The following is a 27,050-nucleotide window of genomic DNA, read 5'->3' on the forward strand; positions in this document are numbered from 1 at the left end:
CCTCTTAAGATACCCGGGGGATAGCGAGAGGAAATAGTGTGCACCATGACACAAAACTCCCTCTTATCCGCCACATTCCGGCGGCCGAGAGCACAGCTGGGTGCCGGAACTCCTAGTTCCGCCAGCCAGCTGCACGGCGACGTAGATCCCAGGGGGTCACCTGTGTCGTTGTGCCGACGTCCGCACCGCCTTCAATCCGCGCACTGGCCATGCGTACGCCGGTACTACGATGCAGGAGGTCCTCTGGGGTCCGAGACCCAGCCTTAACGGTCCACCTCGAACCTTCATGGATGGCACTTTGAGCCCCGGCGTCGCTGTCTTTTTTTTTTTTCAGCGACGCAGGCACCGGGATTCGAACTGCCGTCCTGAAGGATACGAGATCAACACTCAAGCCGCTCGACCACCGGAACGGCACATCAAACGCTGTTTATTTGTCGACCAGTAGCTTGGCCAGCTGGCCCGCTATTGCTGCCTAGCTGGCCACACAGTTCGTTCTGCCGACAACATACCACATGCTCTATCCGCGTGCTCATGTGCACATTACGCTACACTCTGCGTACACTTTGCAGCAGCGTAGCGGAACTGTATCCGGCGTCACTGAGCACGCTGTAGTTATTTGAATCCTTGACCCGGTTTAGTAGCACTGCGAGGAGCGGTTATAGCAAGCTGTTGAATTCGTTTCATGAGAAGACCCACGTCCCCCTTTGACAGAATTACTTGTCGATTGACTGGCGACACTCGGACGCTTGTCCACGCTGAAAGAAAATGCTAGCGAAGAGAGACCAGACACGTACGGGCGTTAATTCCACACACCGTAACTTTATTTCGAAGCTCTTAACCATTCGTACACCAGTAAAAGCATTCCTCCGGCCCTGTAAAAAAAAACAAAATTGAGGGACGATCAAAAACTGAACATTCTCACCTTAATTTACGCCGTATACATGCGCGCACATGACGCCGGAAGTGCAAATTTCTCACAAATATGACATCGAAATCATTACTAGAACGACAGGTGCCGGGAATAGAAAGTAACGCTGGCAGGGGAAAACACATACTATCACAAATTCTTGGTGGCAATTCCGAAGTCCTGGAGATCTTAAACCCAGAAGGCTGCATCTGTGCGAGAAACAACGAAATCCATTCTAGAGGTATGTTTGGAACAGCTTAACGGAAGCCTGCGGCTAATAAGCACGGCGCACGGCTGTTCGCGAAGATTGCGGAACGCGAGAGAAAACTACGCGGAAAAACTACAGAACAGCCCGGAAGTACTTCCGATGCTCAACAAGCGTTTTCATTCTTATACGGCGATTGCTTAACATGCTAATGTCACGCGTAAGTTTGCCTGCTACACAACACAGGCGCCAGTTCAGAGTGATAAATTATCCCGACGTCTATTTTACTCAACCTGCGGTATGCCTCCCAGATGAACTCCAAATTTTGTAGTAGTGTGGTGTGGTGTCCTTTCAGGCTTCGTTATCCATTGCTGCAGTTTTTCAAGTGCTTTGAAGAGTTCGCTGTTCAGAGCATCCAACAACACAGACACCAAACGTAATTGGGCGCATTAAACCCTGCAATGCCCAAACAGCGTTCTACACGAAATACGTACAACTTGATTTCTCGTCATGGAGCGCATACTTATACTGAAGATAGCTTCAGCAAACATAACGAGCACTGCAGCTAGTAGTTATATTGCAGCCGAGTTTCACACGTGAACGGCTTAGGAATGTATGTCGCTACTTCTGTTTCACGTGCAGAAATTTGAAATGCAGTCTCGAATGGCGCAGCAATCGGATGGCGCGTTATGCATTGCAGGGTTAAAAGGATCCTGAACAAAGCTCTTCGCTTATTGAATAACAGTAGGCGAATAACATACGCCACCGCGAAAGTCTCCGGCTAATTTTGCAGTCGTACGGGGGTTCTTCGTTATTTCAGCTAGCCATGCACTCCACCAACATTCCACTCCTTGTCTCCCCCTCCCCCCTTACCAACTATATAACTCGGTAAGCCGCCGTGCTATCGGTGCTCTATTTCGAAGACCCGCCCGTAACTCACCTCAAGCTACCCAGGACGTACCCCGTAAACACTTATTAGTTCGAGTCGTGGTACGTGAAGTGTAAGACATCTTGCACGTCATGGGCGTTACACGTCGCCGTCGTCGTCGTCTTCTGGACTTTTGGCCTGCGGTGTTTTCAGACTTTATTTTTTTGTGTGCGGAACCAAGCGCTTGTCGTAATTTTCAGCAACGGTGCGAATGGCCACGTCGTCGTGACAGTGAAAGTGGCCGCTTTGACGCAAGTTCGAAACCTGGCGTTCGAGCTGAACCTCTCCAGTCTGGGTCAGCGGCTGCTCGGTGGCTCGCGCACCAGGTTGCTTCAGATCGAGGGATTCTCCGAAGTCCGTGGTGGGGAGATCCTCCGGTGAGCATCCGGATCCTCCGGAGAACTTCCGGTGAGCACGCTGCTCTGGAACTGTAACAAAAAAATAAAGAAAAAATTGAGTGCGCTGGCAACTCCTTCAGGCAGAAATAAATGATTGCCGCGCGGTTCAGTTGTCAGAAATTCGCATACTGTTCGATGCCAAGTTGGTGCTACGAAAAGTGGGAGGGCGAAATTTACAGACCCTGCTTCCTAGCGCCGCTGACGCAGCATATAGCCCAATTATAGTCTATTTTATTTATGTATTTAATTTTTTATTTATTTGCAGTATCTAACAGGCTGCTGATCGGATCAATATGTAAGGGGGCTTTACGTGGTTAGTAATATGGTGACGAGTACTGAAAGAAACATACATATATTGGCTATGTACGAAAAATAATACAATATCAATGCTCTTAGTCAAGCGAATACACGACAGAGCTCATATAAACTAGACGACTGGACATTATCTAAAGTTTTGAACGCCACAACGTTCTCGTGCTGTTGCGCATGCATCTAGTTGGCGTTTCGTTTCAAAAGCACAGATCTACCCACGTGCTACATAGGGGACAATTCCAGCCAGAATATATACGCTATTTCATGGCCCGCCTTATTAATTCCAAAGAACTGAATGTTTCAAATAGGAACCTGTCAGTGGCACGCTGCTCATTTGTGAAGCGAGCCAGTGTGTGTCAAAAGCACGAGTCCAAGTAATGAATCGGCGGAGTATGAATTCCGATACAGAAACGAGTGCTTCTTATCTGCTCCAATTGCAAGGCTCACATTAAGCTAGCTGAAGGAGATGTTTCATACGCAGACCCGCAATTACGTACTGTTAACTTGAGGGCCTAAGTTTAGCCAGTGGGCTTTAACTAGATTTTAATTCTGAACCACTGTACCATCAGCATAAATACAAACCTGATCAGAAAATAACCGAATTGAATTTCTGGTGAGGTAGGTACACGGAATATAATTGCTATGTAGCCTCTGTTTAAGCATGTAGCAATTGTCTCTAGTGTAGGTTTTGGTGTCTTCATTCAAATCGCATAAACAAATGCAGGTGAACTTGGGAACGGGACGATATGTCCGAGTATCTTCAGAATTGTTCACGTTTGAAACTACGCTGATGCTGCCCCCAATTGTGATTTACTCGTTTCAGTACTAGCAAATTATTCCGAAGCTCAGGATTAGACCGAAAATGTTCAGCTCACCAAGGAAAAGTAGTTTACAGCATGCGTTCGTTTCTAATCAGACTTTTTCACTTTTCTGTGCTGCGCTCTGTCGCATGCCGCTGGCAACGCTTTGGAAGGGAGCCGGGGCTTTCGCCCTTCGATTTGTGCAGCTGCACCCATGTTGAGTCTGCGTCGGTTAGGCGTTTCGTCGATCGCGGCTGGCTTCTTCATGGTAGCAATGTCGTACCTGGAAGCCACGTCGCAATCATCGACCACCGGATGAGCAAGCCTGAGCGCTCTCTCGTGCCAGCAATGCGGCCGTTGTAGGCGTGCCGAGTTCCGTCTGCGGACGCGGCTGCCTTAGAGTTTGTTGTCGCTGATTTCAGCAGTTGAAACTCTCTTTGTATAATTTTTACACATATTTTAGACCTCACGCATATTGAATAAGTCTTAGCGCGCAGCCTTGCGTGTCGGATTAGCCAAAGCGGTGCATTTGTTTACATTGACATCTACATCCACAGGTCGTTGATTGTTAGTGTGGAATGTAGAAACGGTGCATCGCTGACATGAAACTTGAAAATGTAGCAAAACGTACACATCTGCAAATATCAGCGGCCGAGTCAATTAAACAACATACTTTTGCACTTAGAAATGCTGAGCAAGAAGGTTCAACCTTGCTGGACATCCTGGCTAACCGACATCCAAAATGGAGCATCCGGCTGCGCGAGGACAACAGAGTGTGCTGCAGCCTTGCCAGTGGCATGAACACTGTGTCACGTACGTTGCTCGCAGCTGCTACATGTGGCTTGACATGAGCATGCTGCAGGAGATGTTCACCTCGCTGCCAAAGAAGTCAGGTCGACCTGGGATGATGCCAATGCAACAGTGAGAATGACATGTACTCGTCTTTCTGAGTTTATTGAACAATTGACCAGGCTAAACAGTTACAGCCCCATTAGAGAGCAATCAGGAGTAAGTTTGTGCCGTTCACTCCTTTATTTCAATAAACAACGGATTACCACAGGGGTACTATATGGCCTGCAAGCACTACAGCATGGGTCCATGTAAAAGCTAGTGCAAAAGAGCCTTACCTTTAGGTTTGTCTTTGACATGACTGTCAAAACCTTTTGCAGTCGTTAGTAGTGTTATATAGCATAACCAGCATGAAACATTTGAAACAACTTTGCCCCTACAATACACCAGGTAATAGGTGCGACGGCTGTGGGCAGTCTATGAAAACGACCTATCCGCTGTTCTTTATACGACATGACTCAATGCGAAGCAAACCCCCGACCTCTGTGCAAAACTGTCAGTGGCATTCCATGAAAATAAATGGCACCATATGTTCTCGCCTACTCTTCACTGCTAATAGCACTTCCCAATGCCTATTGGATTGAATTTCCGGGCGATATGTCTACTGATGATGATGCCTGCTGCTGATGACATTTAACTTCAGTGATGTTTATATCCTTCATGCAGATGTAGCCTTGCTAAACCAACCCATTTTTGACTGACGTCCTAAATTGATTTTGTCCAACAGGCCACCAGGGCGGCCATCGTCATCATGACGGTCCATCGACCCAACTATGACATCTTCACCATAACGACGCGAGGTGGATCGCCGTCTGCAGTAAACAGCCGTGTCGACAGGCACACTACTTTAATATACTGCCAACTGCGTTGGCGGATAGGCAAAGAAAGTTGACGGCAGCACATGCTCCCATAAAACTAGGGCTAAAATTAAACAACTAAACCTAGCTGGACGACTTTTATCGAAAGAATAATTCACAGACGGAGAAGTCAGATGACATGCGATGTCACTCATCCATTCATGAGTGAATGTCATTCCCCCTTAAGAGAGAGAGAGAGCAAATGATAAAGGAAAGGTAGGGAGGTTAACCAGGACTGAGCCCGGTTGGCTACCCTACACTGGGGAAAGGGAAAAGGGGACGGAAAGATTAAAAGAAGAGAAAGTCTACTGGGGATATCGTTAGTACACTTTTACTGACATTTCATTACGTGATGAATAAACTTGTTTGTGTACATTACATTGCACTTTAACATCAGAAGCATATAGCCTTTAATATAATTTCTCCGGTTGCTTTATAAAATCAAACAGCTCAGATTCAACGCATAGATCATTCCCCCTGGAAATAAATTTTATTGACAATGATTAACGCGATGAATTAACGATTTGCGTAAATTACTTTCCGCGTTAAAAGCAAAAGCCTATAAGCATTTAAATATTCTCTCCGCCTTATTTTATAATTTCTCACAGCTAAATTCAATACATACATCATTCCACAAGTAAATGCGTTTTTAATGACAATTATTTGCGTGACGAATAAACGATTCTGCGTAAGTTACTTTCCGCGTTAAAAGCAGAGGCCTATAACACTTGAGAATATTTTCTCCGCCGTGTTTTATAACTTCTAACAGCTCAGATTAAAAGCATAGATCATTCCACCAGCAAATGCACTTTTACTGACAATTACTTACTCGATAAAAAAAAAAAACAAATTTCCATGAGCTACTTTCCACGTTAAAGCCAGAAGCCTATAGCCCTTATAGAATAATATTTCCGCTTACTTGAAAAGTTCCATCGTCTCAGATTCAACGCATAGATCATTCCCCAGGAAATTATCTATTACTGACAATTATTTATTCGATGAATAACCGAATTTCTGTAAATAACTTTCTGCGTTAAAACAAGAAGCTCATAGCCCCTTAGAAGCTTTAAAACACGGTGGAGAGATTATTCTAACAGATCAGATTCAACGCATAAATCATTCCTCCAGTAAATGCAATTTCACTGAAAATTACTTACGCGATAAAAAAAAAACGAATTTGCAGAAATTACTTTCCGTGTTAAAAGCAGAGTGCTATAGCCCTTTAGAATAATCTCTCCATTTGCTTTATAACTTCTAACAACTAAGATTGACAGCATAGATCATTCCCCCAGCAAATAAACTTTTACTGATAATTATTTAGGCGACGAATAAACGAAATAGCATAAATTGGCTTCCCCTTTAAGAGCATACGCCTATAGCCTTTAGAATATTCTTTTATCACTTTTCCTAACAGCTCAGATTCAACGCATAAATTATTCCCACCTGAAAGTCCCTTTTTCAAACAATTATTTAAGCGATGAAAAAACGAATTTGCGCAAATTAGTTTCCCCGTTAGGAGCAGAACCCATTAGCCCTTTAGAATATTAGCGCCAATGTGTTCTATCGCTATTCCTAACAGCTCAGATTCAACGCATAGATCAATCACACCCGAAAGTTACTTTCTGAGCAAATTATTTACTCGATTAACAAACGAATTTCCACAAATAATTTGCCGCGTAAGAAGGAGAAGCCTCTAGCCCTTTAGAATATTAACCCCACCTCTTTATCACTTTCGCTAACAGCACCGAATCAACGCATAGATCATTCTCACCCTGAAGTCCCCTTTTTCAGACAATTATTTAAACAATGAAAAAACGAATTCGCGCAAATTAGTTTCCCCGTTAGGAGCAAAACGCGTTAGCCCTTTAAATATTAGCGCCAATGTGCTCTATCGCATTTCCTAATAAACGAATTTGCGCAAATAAATTAAGGAGGAAAGAACATGAGCCTATAATAGTATAGTTCTAAGTAAAGCTCAATTAGCACCCATCCATCACTTCCCCTGCAAAGCATGTTTACAGAACTAGCTTACCTGATTAATAAACGAATTTGCAGAAGTAAATTTTAGGGGAAGGAACATCAGCCTATAGTAGTATAGTTCTATGTGAAGCTCAAATACCACCCATCCATCACTGCCCCTGCAAAGCATGTTTACAGATACCAGCTTAACTGATAACTAAACGAATTTGCGCAAGTAAATTATAGGGAAAAGAACATCAGCCTTTAATTGTATAGTTCTATGTTAAGCTCAAATACCACCCATCTATCACTTCCCCTGCAAAGCATGTTTACAGATACTAGCTTAACTGATTAATAAACGAATTTGCATAAGTAAATTATAGGGGAAAGAACATCAGCCTATAATAGTATAGTTCTATGTGAAGCTAAATTTCCACCCCCCTGACACTTCCCCTGCAAAGCATGTTTACAGATACTAGCTTAACTGATTATTAAACGAATTTGCGCAAGTAAATTATAGGGGAAAGAACATCAGCCTATAATACTATAGTTCTATGTGAAGCTCAAGTACCACCCACCCATCACTTCCCCTGCAAAGCATGTTTACAGCTACTAGCTTTACTGATTATTAACGAACTTGCGCAAGTAAATTATAGGGGAAAGAACATCAGCCTATAATAGTATAGTTCCATGTGAAGCTCAAGTTCCACACATCCATCACTGCCCCTGCAGAGCATGTTTACAGATACTAGCTTAACTGATAATAAACGAACTTGCGCAAATAAATTAAAGAGGAAAGAACATCAGCCTATAATAGTATAGATCTAAGTGAAGCTCAATTACCACCCATGCATCACTTCCCCTGCAAAGCATGTTTACAGATACTAGCTTGACTGATTAATAAACGACTTTGCACAAGTAAATTATTGGGGAAAGAACATCAGCCTATAATAGTATAGTTCTAAGTGAAGCTCAAATACCACCCATCCATCACTTCCCCTGCAAAGCATGTTTACAGATACTAGCTCGACTGATTAATAAACGAATTTGCACAAGTAAACTATAGCGGAAAGAACATCAGCCTATAATAGTATAGTTCCATGTGAAGCTCAAGTTCCACACATCCATCACTGCCCCTGCAAAGCATGTTTACAGATACTAGCTTAACTGATTAATAAACGAATTTGCGCAAATAAATTATAGGGGAAAGAACATCAGCCTATAATAGTATAGTCCTATGCGAAGCTCAAATACCACCTATCCATCACTGCCCCTGCAAAGCGCGTTTACAGATACTAACTTAACTGATTATTAAACGAATTTGCGCAAGTAAATTATAGTGGAAAAAAACATCAGCCTATAATAGTGTAGTTCTATGTGAAGCTCAAATACGACCCGTCCATCACTTACCCTGCAAAGCATCTTTACAGATACTGGCTTAACTAATAAACGAATTTGCGCAAGTAAATTATAGGGGAAAGAACATCAGCCTATAATAGTATAGTTCCATGTGAAGCTCAAATTCCACCCCTCCATCACTGCCCCTTCAAAGCATGTTTACAGAAACTAGCTTAACTGATTATTAAACGAATTTGCGCAAGTAAATTATAGGGGAAAGAACATCAGCCTATAATAGTACAGTTCTATGTGAAGCTAAAATACCACCCACCCATCGCTTCCCCTGCAAAGCATGTTTACAAATACTAGCTTAACTGATTATTAACGAATTTGCGCAAGTAAATTATAGGGGAAGGAACATCAGCCTATAATAGTATAGTTCCATGTGAAGCTCAAGTTCCACACATCCATCACTGCCCCTGCAAAGCAAGTTTACAGATACTAGCTTAACTGATTAATAAACGAATTTGCGCAAGTAAATTTTAGCGGAAAAAACATCTGCTTATAATAGTGTAGTTCTATGTGAAGCTCAAATACCACCCATCCATCACATCCCCTGCAAAGCATGTGTACAGATACTAGCTTAACTCATTAATAAACGAATTTGCACAAGTAAACTATAGGGGAAAAAACATCAGCCCATTATAGTGTAGTTCTATGTGAAGCTCAAATATCACCCATCCATCACATCCCCTGCGAAGCATGTTTACAGATACTAGCTTAACTGAATAATAAACGAATTCGCGCAAGTAAATTATAGGGGAAAGAGCATCAGCCTATAATAGTATAGTTCCATGTGAAGCTCAAATTCCACCCCTCCATCACTGCCCCTGCAAAGCATGTTTACAGATACTAGCTTAACTGATTAATAAACGAATTCGCGAAAGTAAATTATAGGGGAAAGAGCATCAGCCTATAATAGTATAGTTCCATGTGAAGCTCAAATTCCACCCCTCCATCACTGCCCCTGCAAAGCATGTTTACAGATACTAGCTTAACTAATTATTTAACGAATTTGCACAAGTAAATTATAGGGGAAAGAACATCAGCCTATAATAGTATAGTGCCATGTGAAGCTCAAGTTCCACACATGCATCACTGTCCCTGCAAAGCAAGTTTACAGATACTAGCTTAACTGATTAATAAACGAATTAGCGCAAGTAAATTTTAGCGGAAAAAACATCAGCTTATAATAGTGTAGTTCTATGTGAAGCTCAAATACCACCCATCCATCACATCCCCTGCAAAGCATGTGTACAGATACTAGCTTAACTCATTAATAAACGACTTTGCACAAGTAAACTATAGGGGAAAAAACATCAGCCCATTATAGTGTAGTTCTATGTGAAGCTCAAATATCACCCATCCATCACATCCCCTGCGAAGCATGTTTACAGATACTAGCTTAACTGAATAATAAACGAATTCGCGCAAGTAAATTATAGGGGAAAGAGCATCAGCCTATAATAGTATAGTTCCATGTGAAGCTCAAATTCCACCCCTCCATCACTGCCCCTGCAAAGCATGTTTACAGATACTAGCTTAACTGATTAATAAACGAATTCGCGAAAGTAAATTATAGGGGAAAGAGCACCAGCCTGCAGTAGTATAGTTCTATATGAAGCTCAAATACCACCCATCTATCACTTGCCCTGCAAAGCATGTTTACAGATACTAGCTTAACTGATTAATAAACGAATTTGCACAAGTAAATTATAGGGAAAGAACATCAGCCTATAATAGTATAGTTCTAAGTGAAGCTCAAATACCACCCATCCATCACTTCCCCTGCAAAGCATGTTTACAGATACTAGCTCGACTGATTAATAAACGAATTTGCACAAGTAAACTATAGGGGAAAGAACATCAGCCTATAATAGTGTAGTTCCATGTGAAGCTCAAGTTCCACACATCCATCACTGCCCCTGCAAAGCATGTTTACAGATACTAGCTTAACTGATTAATAAACGAATTTGCGCAAATAAATTATAGGGGAAAGAACATCAGCCTATAATAGTATAGTTCTATGTGAAGCTCAAATACCACCCGTCCATCACTTCCCCTGCAAAGCATGTTTACAGAAACTAGCTTAACTGAATAATAAACGAATTTGCGCAAGTAAATTTTAGGGGAAAGAATATCAGCCTATATTAGTGTAGTTCTATGTGAAGCTCAAATACCACCCATCCATCACTTCCCCTGCAAAGCATGTTTACAGATACTAGCTTAACTGATTAATAAACGAATTTGCGCAAGTAAATATAGGCGAAAGAACGTCAGCCTATAATGGTATAGTTCCATGTGAAGCTCAAATTCCACCCATCCATCACTGCCCATGCAAAGCATGTTTACAAATACTAGCTGAACTGATTAATAAACTAACTTGCGCAAGTAAATTATAGGGGAAAGAACATCAGCCTATAATAGTGTAGTTCTAAGTGAAGCTCAAATACCACCCATCCATCACTTCCCCTGCAAAGCATGTTTGCAGATACTAGCTCGACTGATTAATAAACGAATTTGCACAAGTAAACTATAGGGGAAAGAACATCAGCCTATAATAGTATAGTTCCATGTGAAGCTCAAGTACCACCCGTCCATCACATCCCCTGCAAAGCATGTTTACAGATACTAGCTTAACTGATTAATAAACGAATTTGCGCAAGTAAATTATAGGGTAATGAACATCAGCCCATAATAGTATTGTTCTATGTGAAGCTCAAATACCACCCATCCGTCACTTCCCCTGCAAAGCATGTTTGCAGATACTAGCTTAAATGATTATTAACGAATTTGCGCAAGTAAATTATAGGGGAAAGAACATCAGCCTATAATAGTATAGTGCCATGTGAAGCTCAAGTTCCACATATCCATCACTGCCCCTGCAAGGCATGTTTACAGATAGTAGCTTAACTGATTATTAAACGAATTTGCAAGTAAATTATAGGAGAAAGAATATCAGCCTATAATAGTATATTTCTATGTGAAGCTCAAATACCACCCATCCATCACTTCCCCTGCAAAGCATGTTTACAGATACTAGCTCGACTGATTAATAAACGAATTTGCACAAGTAAACTATAGGGGAAAGAAAATCAGCCTATAGTAGTATAGTTCCATGTGAAGCTCAAGTTCCACACATCCATCACTGCCCCTGCAAAGCATGTTTACAGATACTAGCTTAACTGATTAATAAACGAATTTGCGCAAATAAATTATAGGGGAAAGAACATCAGCCTATAATAGTATAGTTCTATGTGAAGCTCAAATACCACCCACCCATCACTTCCCCTGCAAAGCATGTCTACAGATACTAGCTTAACTCATTATTAACGAATTTGCTCAAGTAAATTATAGGGGAAAGAACATCAGCCTATAATAGTATATTTCCATGTGAAGCTCAAGTTCCACACATCCATCACTGCCCCTGCAAAGCATGTTTACAGATACTAGCTTAACTGATTAATAAACGAATTTGCGCAAATTATGGGGGAAAGACCACAGACTATAATAGTATAGTTCTAAGTGAAGCTGAAATACAACCCATCCATCACTTCCCCTTCAAAGCATGCTTACAGATACTAGCTTGACTGATTAATAAACGAATTTGCACAAGTAAACTATAGAGGAAGGAACATCAGCCTATTATAGTGTAGTTCTATGTGAAGCTCAAATACCACCCATCCATCACTGCCCCTGCAAAGCATGTTTACAGATACTAGCTTAACTGATTAATAAACGAATCTGCGCAAGTAAATTATAGGGGAAAGAACATCAGCCTATAATAGTATAGTTCCATGTGAAGCTCAAATTCCACCCCTCCATCACTGCCCCTGCAAAGCATGTTTACAGATACTAGCGTGACTGATTATTTAACGAATTTGCACAAGTAAATTATAGGGGAAAGAACATCAGCCTATAATAGTATAGTGCCATGTGAAGCTCAAGTTCCACACATGCATCACTGTCCCTGCAAAGCAAGTTTACAGATACTAGCTTAACTGATTAATAAACGAATTAGCGCAAGTAAATTTTAGCGGAAAAAACATCAGCTTATAATAGTGTAGTTCTATGTGAAGCTCAAATACCACCCATCCATCACATCCCCTGCAAAGCATGTGTACAGATACTAGCTTAACTCATTAATAAACGACTTTGCACAAGTAAACTATAGGGGAAAAAACATCAGCCCATTATAGTGTAGTTCTATGTGAAGCTCAAATATCACCCATCCATCACATCCCCTGCGAAGCATGTTTACAGATACTAGCTTAACTGAATAATAAACGAATTCGCGCAAGTAAATTATAGGGGAAAGAGCATCAGCCTATAATAGTATAGTTCCATGTGAAGCTCAAATTCCACCCCTCCATCACTGCACCTGCAAAGCATGTTTACAGATACTAGCTTAACTGATTAATAAACGAATTCGCGAAAGTAAATTATAGGGGAAAGAGCACCAGCCTGCAGTAGCATAGTTCTATATGAAGCTCAAATACCACCCATCTATCACTTGCCCTGCAAAGCATGTTTACAGATACTAGCTTAACTGATTAATAAACGAATTTGCACAAGTAAATTATAGGGAAAGAACATCAGCCTATAATAGTATAGTTCTAAGTGAAGCTCAAATACCACCCATCCATCACTTCCCCTGCAAAGCATGTTTACAGATACTAGCTCGACTGATTAATAAACGAATTTGCACAAGTAAACTATAGGGGAAAGAACATCAGCCTATAATAGTGTAGTTCCATGTGAAGCTCAAGTTCCACACATCCATCACTGCCCCTGCAAAGCATGTTTACAGATACTAGCTTAACTGATTAATAAACGAATTTGCGCAAATAAATTATAGGGGAAAGAACATCAGCCTATAATAGTATAGTTCTATGTGAAGCTCAAATACCACCCGTCCATCACTTCCCCTGCAAAGCATGTTTACAGAAACTAGGTTAACTGAATAATAAACGAATTTGCGCAAGTAAATTTTAGGGGAAAGAATATCAGCCTCTAATAGTACAGTTCTATGTGAAGCTAAAATACCACCCGCCCATCGCTTCCCCTGCAAAGCATGTTTACAAATACTAGCTTAACTGATTATTAACGAATTCGCGCAAGTAAATTATAGGGGAAGGAACATCAGCCTATAATAGTATAGTTCCATGTGAAGCTCAAGTTCCACACATCCATCACTGCCCCTGCAAAGCAAGTTTACAGATACTAGCTTAACTGATTAATAAACGAATTTGCGCAAGTAAATTTTAGCGGAAAAAACATCAGCTTATAATAGTGTAGTTCTATGCGAAGCTCAAATACCACCCATCCATCACATCCCCTGCAAAGCATGTGTACAGATACTAGCTTAACTCATTAATAAACGAATTTGCACAAGTAAACTATAGGGGAAAAAACATCAGCCCATTATAGTGTAGTTCTATGTGAAGCTCAAATATCACCCATCCATCACATCCCCTGCGAAGCATGTTTACAGATACTAGCTTAACTGAATAATAAACGAATTCGCGCAAGTAAATTATAGGGGAAAGAGCATCAGCCTATAATAGTATAGTTCCATGTGAAGCTCAAAATCCACCCCTCCATCACTGCCCCTGCAAAGCATGTTTACAGATACTAGCTTAACTAATTATTTAACGAATTTGCACAAGTAAATTATAGGGGAAAGAACATCAGCCTATAATAGTATAGTGCCATGTGAAGCTCAAGTTCCACACATGCATCACTGTCCCTGCAAAGCAAGTTTACAGATACTAGCTTAACTGATTAATAAACGAATTAGCGCAAGTAAATTTTAGCGGAAAAAACATCAGCTTATAATAGTGTAGTTCTATGTGAAGCTCAAATACCACCCATCCATCACATCCCCTGCAAAGCATGTGTACAGATACTAGCTTAACTCATTAATAAACGACTTTGCACAAGTAAACTATAGGGGAAAAAACATCAGCCCATTATAGTGTAGTTCTATGTGAAGCTCAAATATCACCCATCCATCACATCCCCTGCGAAGCATGTTTACAGATACTAGCTTAACTGAATAATAAACGAATTCGCGCAAGTAAATTATAGGGGAAAGAGCATCAGCCTATAATAGTATAGTTCCATGTGAAGATCAAATTCCACCCCTCCATCACTGCCCCTGCAAAGCATGTTTACAGATACTAGCTTAACTGATTAATAAACGAATTCGCGAAAGTAAATTATAGGGGAAAGAGCACCAGCCTGCAGTAGTATAGTTCTATATAAAGCTCAAATACCACCCATCTATCACTTGCCCTGCAAAGCATGTTTACAGATACTAGCTTAACTGATTAATAAACGAATTTGCACAAGTAAATTATAGGGAAAGAACATCAGCCTATAATAGTATAGTTCTAAGTGAAGCTCAAATACCACCCATCCATCACTTCCCCTGCAAAGCATGTTTACAGATACTAGCTCGACTGATTAATAAACGAATTTGCACAAGTAAACTATAGGGGAAAGAACATCAGCCTATAATAGTGTAGTTCCATGTGAAGCTCAAGTTCCACACATCCATCACTGCCCCTGCAAAGCATGTTTACAGATACTAGCTTAACTGATTAATAAACGAATTTGCGCAAATAAATTATAGGGGAAAGAACATCAGCCTATAATAGTATAGTTCTATGTGAAGCTCAAATACCACCCGTCCATCACTTCCCCTGCAAAGCATGTTTACAGAAACTAGCTTAACTGAATAATAAACGAATTTGCGCAAGTAAATTTTAGGGGAAAGAATATCAGCCTATATTAGTGTAGTTCTATGTGAAGCTCAAATACCACCCATCCATCACTTCCCCTGCAAAGCATGTTTACAGATACTAGCTTAACTGATTAATAAACGAATTTGCGCAAGTAAATATAGGCGAAAGAACGTCAGCCTATAATGGTATAGTTCCATGTGAAGCTCAAATTCCACCCATCCATCACTGCCCATGCAAAGCATGTTTACAAATACTAGCTGAACTGATTAATAAACTAACTTGCGCAAGTAAATTATAGGGGAAAGAACATCAGCCTATAATAGTGTAGTTCTAAGTGAAGCTCAAATACCACCCATCCATCACTTCCCCTGCAAAGCATGTTTGCAGATACTAGCTCGACTGATTAATAAACGAATTTGCACAAGTAAACTATAGGGGAAAGAACATCAGCCTATAATAGTATAGTTCCATGTGAAGCTCAAGTTCCACACATCCATAACTGCCCCTGCAAAGCATGTTTACAGATACTAGCTTAACGGATTAATAAACGAATTTGCGCAAGTAAATTATAGGGGAAAGAACATCAGCCTATAATAGTATAGTTCTATGTGAAGCTCAAATACCACCCATCCATCACTTCCCCTGCAAAGCATGTTTACAGATACTAGCTTAACTGATTAATAAACGAATTTGCACAAGTAAACTATAGGGGAAGGAATATCAGCCTATTATAGTGTAGTTCTCTGTGAAGCTCAAGTACCACCCGTCCATCACATCCCCTGCAAAGCATGTTTACAGATACTAGCTTAACTGATTAATAAACGAATTTGCGCAAGTAAATTATAGGGGAATGAACATCAGCCCATAATAGTATAGTTCCATGTGAAGCTCAAATACCACCCATCCGTCACTTCCCCTGCAAAGCATGTTTGCAGATACTAGCTTAAATGATTATTAACGAATTTGCGCAAGTAAATTATAGGGGAAAGAACATCAGCCTATAATAGTATAGTTCCATGTGAAGCTCAAGTTCCACATATCCATCACTGCCCCTGCAAGGCATGTTTACAGATAGTAGCTTAACTGATTATTAAACGAATTTGCAAGTAAATTATAGGAGAAAGAATATCAGCCTATAATAGTATATTTCTATGTGAAGCTCAAATACCACCCATCCATCACTTCCCCTGCAAAGCATGTTTACAGATACTAGCTCGACTGATTAATAAACGAATTTGCACAAGTAAACTATAGGGGAAAGAAAATCAGCCTATAATAGTATAGTTCCATGTGAAGCTCAAGTTCCACACATCCATCACTGCCCCTGCAAAGCATGTTTACAGATACTAGCTTAACTGATTAATAAACGAATTTGCGCAAATAAATTATAGGGGAAAGAACATCAGCCTATAATAGTATAGTTCTATGTGAAGCTCAAATACCACCCACCCATCACTTCCCCTGCAAAGCATGTCTACAGATACTAGCTTAACTCATTATTAACGAATTTGCGCAAGTAAATTATAGGGGAAAGAACATCAGCCTATAATAGTATATTTCCATGTGAAGCTCAAGTTCCACACATCCATCACTGCCCCTGCAAAGCATGTTTACAGATACTAGCTTAACTGATTAATAAACGAATTTGCGCAAATTATGGGGGAAAGACCACAGACTATAATAGTATAGTTCTAAGTGAAGCTGAAATACCACCCATCCATCACTTCCCCTTCAAAGCATGCTTACAGATACTAGCTTGACTGATTAATAAACGAATTTGCACAAGTAAACTATAGAGGAAGGAACATCAGCCTATTATAGTGTAGTTCTATGTGAAGCTCAAATACCACCCATCCATCACTGCCCCTGCAAAGCATGTTTACAGATACTAGCTTAACTGATTAATAAACGAATCTGCGCAAGTAAATTATAGGGGAAAGAACATCAGCCTATAATAGTATAGTTCTATGTGAAGCTCAAATACCACCCATCCATCCTATCCCCTGCAAAGCATGTTTACCGATACTCGCTTAACTGATTATTAACGAATTTGCGCACGTAAATTATAGGGGAAAGAACATCAGCCTATAATAGTATAGTTCTATGTGAAGCTCAAATACCACCCATCCATCCTATCCCCTGCAAAGCATGTTTACCGATACTAGCTTACCTGATTAATAAACGAATTTGCGCAAATAAATAATAGGGGAAAGAACATCAGCCTATAATAGTATAGTTACATGTGAAGCTCAAGTTCCACCCATCCATCGCCACCCCTGCAAAGCATGTTCACCGATACCAGCTTAACTGATTAATAAACGAATTTGCGCAAATAAATTATAGGGCAAAGAACATCAGCCTATAATAGTATAGTTACGTGTGAAGCTCAAGTTCCACCCATCCATCACTGCCCCTGCAAAGCATGTTTACCGATACTAGCTTAACTGATTAATAAACGAATTTGCGCAAATAAATTATAGGGGAAAGAACATCAGCCATTAATAGTATAGTTCTATGTGAAGCTCAAATACCACCCATCCATCACTGCCCCTGCAAAGCATGTTTACAGATATCAGCTTAACTGATTAATAAATGAATTTGCGCAAGTAAATTATAGGGGAAAGACCATCAGCCTATAATAGTATAGTTACATGTGAAGTTCAAGTTCCACCCATCCATCACCGCCCCTGCAAAACATGTTTACCGATACTAGCTTAACTGATTAATAAACGAATTTGCGCAAATAAATTATAGGGGAAAGAACATCAGCCTATAATAGTATAGTTCTAAGTGAAGCTCAAATTCCACCCATCCCTCACTGCCCCTGCAAAGCATGTTTACAAATACTAGCTGAACTGATTAATAAACTAATTTGCGCAAGTAAATTATAGGGGAAAGAACATCAGCCTGTAATAGTATAGTTACATGTGACGCTCAAATACCACCCATCCATCACTTCCCTTGCAAAGCATGTTTACAGATACTACCTTAACTGATTAATAAACGAATTTGCGGAAGTAAATTATAGGGGAAAGAACATCAGCCTATAATAGTATAGTTACATGTGAAGCTCAAGTTCCACCCATCCATCACTGCCCCTGCAAAGCATGTTTACAGATACTAGCTTAACTGATTAATAAATGAATTTGCGCAAGTAAGTTATTGGGGAAAGAACATCAGCCTGTAATAGTATAGTTACATGTGAAGCTCAAATACCACCCATCCATCACTTCCCTTGCAAAGCATGTTTACAGATACTACCTTAACTGATTAATAAACGAATTTGCGGAAGTAAATTATAGGGGAAAGAACATCAGCCTATAAGAGTATAGTTACATGTGAAGCTCAAGTTCCACCCATCCATCACCGCCCCTGCAAAGCATGTTTACAGATACTAGCTTAAGTTATTAGTAAACGAATTTGCGCAAATAAATTGAAGGGGAAAGAACATCAGCCTATAATAGTATAGTTCTAAGTGAAGCTCAATTACCACTCATCCATCACTTCACCTGCAAAGCATGTTTACAGATACTAGCTTAACTGATTAATAAACGAATTTGCACAACTAAATTACAGGGGAAGGAACATCAGCCTATAATAGTATAGTTCTATGTGAAGCTCAAATACCGTCCATCCATCACTTCCCCTGCAAAGCATGTTTACAGATACTAGCTTAACTGATTAATAAACGAATTTGCATAAGTAAATTATAGGGGAAAGATCATCAGCCTATTATAGTATAGTTCCATGTGCAGTTCAATTTCCACCCATCCAACACTTCCCCTGCAAAGCATATTTACAGATACTAGCTTAACTGATTATTAAACGAATTTGTGCAAGTAAATTATAGGGGAAAGAACGTCAGCCTATAATAGTATAGTTCAATATGAAGCTCAAATACCAGCCATCCATCACTTCCCCTGTAGATGCACGTTTACAGATACTTACTTGAATAATAAACAAATCTGCGCAAATAATTTATGGCGGACAAACACACGAGCCCACAATAGTATGGTTCTATGCGAAGCCCAAATGCGACTCATTCATGACTCCCCCTGCAACTCGTTAGAGAAACTAACTTGATTCGTAAACAAGTTTGCGTAAGTACCTTATAGCGAAACAAAAATACATTAGCCTGTACGGGCATGTAAGAACCTCAGCTCAGTCGTGTTAGCTCATTGTTATGTGAAGCTCAAGTTCGACCCAGGCATCACTCCCCCTGCAAATGCCCGCTTAGAGACATTAACTTACTTGATTAATGAACGAATTTCCGTAAATAAGTTATAATGGAATAAATCTTCAGCCTATAATAGTATAGTTCTATGTGAAGCTCAAACTCCCCCATTCATGAATCCCCCCGCAAAGCATGTTTACAGATACATACTTGATTGATAAAGGAACTTGCGCAAATATCTTACAGCGGACAAAAACATCACCCTATAATATTATAGTTCAATGTGAAGCTTGAATTACATCCATCCATCACTGCCCCTGCAAAGCATGCTTACATATACTAGCTTAACTGATTAATAAACGAATGTGCGCAAGTAAATTATAGGGGAAAGAACATCAGCCTATTATAGTAAAGTTATTGTGAAGCTCAATTACCACCCATCCATCATTTCCCCTGCAAATCATGTTTACAGATACTAGCTTAACTCATTAATAAACGAATTTGCGCAAGTAAATTATAGGGGAAGGAACATCAGCCTATAATAGTATAGTTCGATGTGAAGCTCAAATACCACCCATCGATCACTTCCCCTGCAAAGCATGTCTACAGATACTAGCTTAACTGATTAATAAACGAATTTGCGCAAGTAAATTATAGGGCAAGGAACATCAGCCTAATATAGTATAGTTCTGTGTCAAGCTCAAGTACCACCCATCCATCACTTCCCCTGTAAATGCACGTTTACAGATACTTACTTGAATAATAAACAAATCTGCGGAAAGAACTTATAGCGGATAAAAACAGCCCAGAATAGTATAGTTCTATGTGAAGCTCAAACTCCCGCCATTCATGAATCCCCCCGCAAAGGATGTTCACACATACTTACTTGATTGATAAAGGAACTTGCGCAAATATCTTATAGCGGACAAAAACGCCAGCCTACAATAGTATTGTTCTATGTGAAGATCAAGTTCGACCCATCCATCACTCCCCCTGCAAATGCTTTCACACACTAAATTGATTCATAAACGAATTTGCGCAAATAAATTATAGAGAAAAAAAAACATCAGCTATGTTAGAACCTCAGCTCGATTGTGTTAGCGCAGTCCTTTGTGAAGCTCAAATTCGGGATATTGTGGTAATATGCCGCCAACTGTGTTGGCGAATATGCAATGAAAGCTGACCACCTCACTGGATCACAGACGCAGATGAGGCTGCGGCTGTGATTAAACGATCAAATCACGTTGCGCCAGTTTTACACAAAGCCTCCATGTCATGAGACTTTTCTATCTGAATGGCATTCATAGCAGCTATCTTCCTTCTTCCTTAGTCTTGTGGCGATTACATCGACTGGCCGCATGTTGTACGACGGCAAGCGACGGGACCTGCTTCAATACTGGTCCTACAGGGGCATACTTTGTCTGAGATTCAGGAAGCCCTCTGACTACAACAGAACGCCTACGTTGCTTCCCGCTATTAAATTATGTGCCTCTGAAAACCACCGCCACTGAAAGCAAATGGCGCACCAGTCACAAGGAGTTCTTGCACGAACTTTGAATGAGCACGCTGGGCGCCTGCTATCCTTTGAGGACGATCATAACGCCCACCGTAATTACTAACATTCACTATTTTGCTTGTATTTCAATTTTGCTGAGGGTGTATGAGTGCAATATTACAAAACTGCATCAAATACGAATCGAATAGCGTCAAAAGCGAAACGAATTGAATATCGCATACTTTCAGAATAGTTCTCGAACGAGGAACTGCCGTTCTCTCCATGAATATAAAGAGGTCTTCACATCCCAGTATGCTCGAAACAATACCGAAATTTCTGTGATTATATTGCAAGTTTCGAAGTAAAGCTTATTAAAAGCACAAATGATGGAATAGGAGCCAATAAGCAGTTTATTCTCACTATTAGGACTGATGGATCAGTGCGAACTATAGCACTCCAGCCAGAAAAAAAAAAAGCGAGTGATAGCGGGAAGAAACGACAAAACACATTAAAAAGGAAGAATTAAACAAAAAATGATGCATAACGGTCTTTGCAGCACACCTTGCACACACCGCAGTCGACCTTGTGACGCTGGGCTGCTCGAGTATAGAGCTACCGAAATAATTTTACAGGCAATTCACCGTGCAGAGCGAGAGGTATTGGAAAAATTACGACGCAAGAAAACTGCTCGATGAGCTCACCTTGTTGCTCTGACTCTTACAGCTGCCTCCGGTGCTGCCTCCCACGCTTCACCTGGTGACGAAGCCAGAAAATCCGGCATCGTCCTCGGCCAGCAGATGGGTGCACGACACGACTGGGTCCATGTCGTGCCGGCCGTTCTCGGCAGCGATGGACGAAAGCAAACAAAAGAAAACGTGGTTTTCGTGTGTGACAGGAACGGGAAAAAACATTTCATGATACGAGACACTGGGTTGCTAGCCTAGTCAGCATCAAACTCGAACTTGTTCTCAGATTCCGCCATACCTTTTCTTTTAATTGCGGTAACATTTATATGGACACTACATGAGCAATATTACTATCGCTGGCACAAATGCACCTATACAGAAACTAACACATACGGTTATTACACCCATTTGCGCAAATTACTTATAGAGCAAAATACAAGCATTTAGCCCGTTAGAACCTGCGCTACGTCGTGCTAACTCAGTTCTCTGTAACGCTCAAACTCAACGCATCCATCACGACCCCTAAAAATGCACGTGTGCAGACACGTAAATGATAGATACATCAATTCGCAGAAGAAACACCAGCCTACAGCATGTCAGAACCTCTGCGACGTCGTGTTAACTCACTTCACCGTAAAGCTTAAATTCGAACCATCCATCACTACCCCTGCAAATGCGCGTATACAAACTTGCATAAATATTCAACGAATATGCGAAGTACATCATCGCGGAAAGAACGTATGTCTATAGCCCGATAGAACGTCTGCGCTGTCGGGATTACTTATATATAAAGCTCAAATTTCAACCATATTTCACTCCCGCTGCACATGCACATATACAGAAGTTAACTACACGATTATTAAGTGAATTTCAAGAAATTAGTTGTCGCGGAAAACTGCAACCAGCTCATTTGTGGTAAATCACCTCCATGAAAAGCTTAATCTCGACGTACCCATCACTGCTCCTGCAAACACACGTACGGAGTTACTAAGTTACATCACTATTAAATAAATTTGCAAAAATTACTAATCTCGAAAAAAAAAAACTAAACAGAGCCCAACAGAACCTCAGCCACGTCGCCTGACCCAAATCTCTGAAAACCTCAACTTCAACGCATCTATCACTCCCCCTGCAAAAGCCCGTATGATGACACTAACATCCGTTAAAATCAAACGAATATGCAGAAATTTCTGTTCGAGGAAAGAACATCAGTCTATACCCCATAGAACCTCTGCGTAATCGTGCTAACTTATTTTTCTCTGAAGCTGAAACTTGATGCATCCATGCCACCGTTTGAACGCACGCTCAAAGACAATAAATACATGATTATGAAGCGATTTTGCGCAAATTACATATTGCGGGAAAACGCATAAGCATATAGCATGTTAGAACCTCATCTCAGTCGTGTTGGCTCAGTTCTATGTGATGCTCGAATTCGATCCATCCATCACCGCCCCTGCAAATGCACGCTTAAGCACACTAACTTATTTGATTATTGAACGAAATTACCCAAATAAATTATAGCGGAAGAACGCATCAGCCTCTAAAAGTATAGTTCTATGTGAAGCTCAAATACGAACCATCCATAATTCCCCTTGGTAACGCACGCTTATAGGCACTACCTTACTAGATTAATAAACGAATTCGTACAAATAAAGTGTAGCGGCACAAAAACATCAGCCTATAATAGTACAGTTCTATGTGAAGCTCAAGTTCCACCAATTCATCACTCCCCCTGCGAATTCCCGCTTAGACCCACTTACTTCATTAATAAACCAATTTGGGCAAATAACTAACAGTGGACAAAAACCCTTGCAAAGCATGTTTAAAGATATTAACTTATTTGGTTAATTAACAAATTTGTGCAAACTAATTCTACCGGACAAAAACACGAGCCTACAATAGAATAGTTTTATGTGAAGTTAAATTCGACCCATCCATCACTGCTCATGCAAATACACGCTTACAGCCAGTAATATACTTGATTTATAAAGGAAATTGCGCTAATAAATTATAGAGGGAAAAAACACCGGCCTATAATAGTACGTTAGAACCTCAGCTCAGTCGTGTTAGCTCAGTTCTATGCGAAGCTCAAATTCGAGCCATCCATCACTGCTCCTACAAATGCACGCTTACACAGAGTAACATACTTGATTAATGAAGGAATTTGCGCAAATAACTTAAAACGGAAGAAAACATCAGCGTATAATAGCATAGTTAGTTCTTTGTGAAGCTCTAATTCGACCCATCCAACGCTTCCCCAGCAAATCTCCCGCTTACACGGAAACTTACTTGATTAATAAATTAATTTCTGCAAATAAATTATAGCGGAAAAAACATCAGCCTGTAATAGTATGTTAGAACCTGCCCACATTGATGTAAGCTGAGATCTCAGTCACGCTCAAGTTCGATCGATCCATTACTGATCCTGCAAATGCCCGTTTACAGACATTAACTTGTTTGAATAAAAACGAATTTGTGAAAAATAAATTATAGCGGAAAAAACATCAGCCTATATTAATATGTTAAAACCTATGCTCAGTAGTGTTAGCTCAGATCTATGTCACGCTCAAATTCGATCCACCAATCACTGCCTCTGCAAATGCACGCTTACAGACACTTTCTTGATTAATGAACGAATCTGCGCAAATAATTTAAAACGGTAGAAAACATCAGCCTATTATAGTATAGTTCTATGTGAACATCAAGTTCCACACATCCATCACTCGCCCTGCAAATTCCTGTTCACAGAGAAACTTACTTGATTAATAAACGAAGTTGCGCAAATACCTTATAGAGGAAAAAACATCAGTTCATAATGGCATGTAAGTACCTCAGCTCAAGAGTGTTAGCTAAATTCCTATGTGAAGCTGAAACTCTATCCATCCATCACTCCCCGAGCAAATGCACGTTTAAAGACACTAACATACTTGATTAATAAACGAATTTGCACAAAAACTTAATAGAGGAAATAACACCTGCCTTTAAAAGTATGTTAGAACCGCAGCTCAGCCGTGTTAGCACAGTTCAATGTGATGCTCAAATTCAAACCCATCCATCACTGCCGCTGCAAATGCCCGCTTATAGACACTAAGGTACTTGAATAATAAACGAATTTGCGTAAATGAACTATACACGGAAAAAATCTGCCTTTAATGGTATGTTAGTACATCAGCTCAAATGTGTTAGCTCCGTTCTAAGCTCGGGATACTCCTGTTCACCCAGTTCTCCGACAGGTAAACACTGGAAACTTACTTCACTACTCCTACAATGTCACGAATACTGTCACTAAATTATATGATTTCTAGGCGAGTTTCCTCAACATAGCTATAGCGGAAAAAACGCCAGCCCGTCGACAGTACATCACCGCAATCGAATTGACCTAATTTCCTGAAAAGCAAAAATTCCACACATCCATCACTCTCCCTGACAATCTACGAATCCTGACACCGATTTGCACAGTTGATAAACGAATTTACCAAAATTATTTACCGGAGAAAACAAGATCAGCCTATATCCCTCTTAGGCGCTCAGCATACTCCTATCTGCTAAATTCTCCGAAAGGCTCAAACATGACGCTCACTTCATTTCTCCTGAAATTGCACGAATACTGCCACTAACATACGTGATCGGTAAATGAACTTGCTCAACTTAGTGTTAGCGGAAAAAGCGCCAGCATATAGACAGTCAGTACGTCAGCGCATTCCTATTGACTGAATTCTCTGAAAAGCTCAAGTTCCGCACATACATCACTCTCCCTGGAAAGGTACGAATACTGACACTAACTTGCCTAACGGATAAGCGAATGTGCCTAAATTACTGTTCGAAGAAAAAAGATCTGCCTATAGCACCCTTAGAAGCTCAGCCTAATCCGCTCCCTTTAATTCCCTGAAAGGCCCAAACTGGACGCTTAGTTCATTACTCCTGCAATTGCAGAAATACTGCCAGTAACTTGTATCATTAGTAAAGGAATTTGCTCAAGAAAGCTATAACGGGAAAGCGACAGCCTTTAGACATTTAGTACCTCGCAGCATTACTATTGCCTGAATTCTCTGAAAAGCTCACATTCGACGAATACATCACTCTCCCTGCAAATGTACTATCGGCCAAAAAAGTAAACGGACCACGGCTAAGGTGGCCGGAGCGGCTGCGGGGCCACACCGGGGCGCTGCTGTCTCGCTCCGCGCGCTGACAGCGAGAGTGCCCCGGGTGACGCCAGACTTCGCCCACACTCTCGCGTGGTGCCTTGTCACGCTTGATAAATTTATAGTGCGCCGTTCGGTTGCTCTACTGCTGGCAGTCGCGACGAAGGAAACCGTGCATCGCCGGTAGTCCAGCACATGGCGCTGTCGCACAGGGGCGGACGGCAGCCGGACAACAAACCGCGGCACTGAGAAGGAACGGAGACCCGTTCTGATTGTTGTTTTGTTTATATTCACCGTATCTTTTATATTAGTGCATGTCACCGGCGTCCACCGCTGCTCGATTTTAGGCAACATTGCGCAAGTAGCCGTAACGGCGGCTACCGTGACGCGCGCATTTTCACGTCATCGCGATAACTTAGAGAGTTGGAAGCGCTGCGTGGACGTCCGAAGCTATAGCGGCGGCGCTCTCGATGCCAAGGCGACTAAGCCAAGTCATCACGGTCGACGGCAACTTTCCATCGCACTGAGGACCCCTTCAAGCCACGGAATGTTTCCACGAATAAACTTTCATGACTGACTATAGTTATTGCTATTCGTCGTCCCAATTATCTCTTCCTGGCCGTGCTTTTGTAAAGTTTCATTACGGTCTACGCATTGTAGTATCTAATTAAAGCAGTTTTCAGAGGCATCGCTGATGTTAATATTAAACGTACTACTGGAGACAATGACGGAAAAGTGCTCTCGACATATAAGCTGTGCCCGCAGTAAACCTTGCCGCCTACGACTATCGCGCCGGCGAGAAAGAGCGCGCGTCACCGTAGCCGTTGTTGCGGCTACTTGCGCGACGTTGCCTAAAATCGAGCAGCGGTGGACGCCGGCGACATGCACTAATATAAAAGATACGGTGAATATAAACAAAACAACAATCAGAACGGGTCTCCGTTCCTTCTCAGTGCCGCGGTTTGTTGTCCGGCTGCCGTCCGCCCCTGTGCGACAGCGCCATGTGCTGGACTACCGGCGATGCACGGTTTCCTTCGTCGCGACTGCCAGCAGTAGAGCAACCGAACGGCGCACTAGAAATTTATCAAGCGTGACAAGGCACCACGCGAGAGTGTGGGCGAAGTCTGGCGTCACCCGGGGCACTCTCGCTGTCAGCGCGCGGAGCGAGACAGCAGCGCCCCGGTGTGG

The 27,050-nt window shown here is 41.2% G+C and overlaps 1 long non-coding RNA gene across 4 annotated transcripts; it reads right to left on the reverse strand.

The window, feature by feature from the left end:
• Positions 1-799: 799 nt before the first annotated feature.
• On the reverse strand, positions 800-25,800 carry LOC129381365 (uncharacterized). 4 transcript variants are annotated; one of them, XR_011891324.1, is made up of 3 exons: positions 21,733-25,800; positions 4,260-4,449; positions 800-2,468 (listed from the first exon to the last, which is right to left on the reverse strand). It is a non-coding gene; the product is annotated as an uncharacterized lncRNA (long non-coding RNA). The 4 variants fall into 4 exon arrangements; XR_011891326.1 differs by lacking the exon at positions 21,733-25,800 and having other exon boundaries at positions 800-872; positions 2,053-2,468; positions 4,260-4,940; XR_011891323.1 differs by lacking the exon at positions 21,733-25,800 and having other exon boundaries at positions 4,260-4,940.
• Between the last annotated feature and the right edge of the window lie 1,250 nt (positions 25,801-27,050).

The sequence above is a fragment of the Dermacentor andersoni genome, unplaced genomic scaffold (genome assembly GCF_023375885.2).
Source record: "Dermacentor andersoni unplaced genomic scaffold, qqDerAnde1_hic_scaffold ctg00000041.1, whole genome shotgun sequence".
Taxonomy (NCBI): Eukaryota; Metazoa; Arthropoda; class Arachnida; order Ixodida; family Ixodidae; genus Dermacentor; species Dermacentor andersoni.